Genomic DNA, 1,392 nt, shown 5'->3' on the forward strand with positions numbered 1-1,392 from the left:
TCACCACTCGGTAGGATTTTTATCACTTAGGCGAGTACTGGACTGCAGCTAAGCCCCCGAGGGAGAGGCAGACTCAGCACTCGGTAGGATTTTTATCACTTAGGCGAGTACTGGACTGCAGCTAAGCCTCCGAGGGAGAGGCAGACTCACCACTCGGTAGGATTTTTTTTCTTCATCTTAGGCGAAACAGATTCGCAGCTAAGCCTCCGAGTGAGAGGCAGACTCACCACTCGGTAGGATTTTTTTCTTCCTCTTAGGCGAAACAGATTCGCAGCTAAGGTGATATGTAAAAAACAAATAAACAACAATCATTCGAAAGACTGTAAAATTATGTCTTTCGAGAACCAAACTAGAAAGGTACTTCTTATTACATCTCATCAGCCTAAGTACTTAAGAGTAAAATGGGCGAAGCAGTTCCGCGTTCCAAGCACGTGGTTCATCTTTGTTGTGCTCAATGTTGAAGAGACGATATGCTCCGTTGTGGAGCACTTTGGTGATCACGAAAGGGCCTCCCCAAGCGGGGGCAAGCTTGTGTGGCTTCTGCTGGTCCACTCGGAGAACCATGTCTCCTTCCTAAAATGCCTGACCCCTCACGTTTCTGGCATGGAATCGACGCAAGTCTTGCTGATAAATGGTCGACCGGATCAAGGCCATCTCTCTTTCTTCTTCCAGGAGGTCGACTGCATCTTGCCGAGCCTGCTCTGCTTCCTCTTCTGAGAAGAGTTCGACTCGGGGCGCGTTGTGGAGCAAATCGCTCGGGAGTACGGCTTCGGCTCCGTAGACTAGGAAGAACGGAGTTCGTCCAGTCGACCGATTAGGAGTTATCCTCAGCCCCCAAAGCACTGATGGGAGCTCATCAACCCAAGCTCCTGCTGCATGCCTGAGGTCACGCATCAACCAGGGTTTCGGTCCTTTGAGAATCAATCCATTCGCTCGCTCAGCCTGCCCATTCGACTGAGGATGGGCGACCAAAGCATAATCGACCCTCGTGCCTTGGGAAGCACAAAAGGCTCTGAATTCATCAGAGTCAAAGTTCTATCCGTTGTCCGTGATGATGCTGTGCGGTACACCATATCTGAATATCAATTCTGTGATGAAACTCACAGCAGTACTTGCTTCAAGGTTTTTAATGGGCTTGGCTTCGGTCCACTTGGTAAACTTGTCGACTGCTACTAGCACATGGATAAATCCGCTCCTGCCGGTCCTCAGAGGTCCAACCATGTCCAATCCCCAAACAGCAAAAGGCCGGATGAGGGGAATAGTCTTTAAAGCTGATGGAGGTTTATGGGACATGTTGGAGTAAAACTGGCAACCTTCACACTTGTCCACTATTTCCTTTGCCATCTCATTGGCACGTGGCCAGTAAAATCCAGCTCGGTATGTTTTGGCCAC

Source organism: Triticum dicoccoides, chromosome 2B, assembly GCF_002162155.2.
Source record: "Triticum dicoccoides isolate Atlit2015 ecotype Zavitan chromosome 2B, WEW_v2.0, whole genome shotgun sequence".
Lineage (NCBI taxonomy): Eukaryota > Viridiplantae > Streptophyta > Magnoliopsida > Poales > Poaceae > Triticum > Triticum dicoccoides.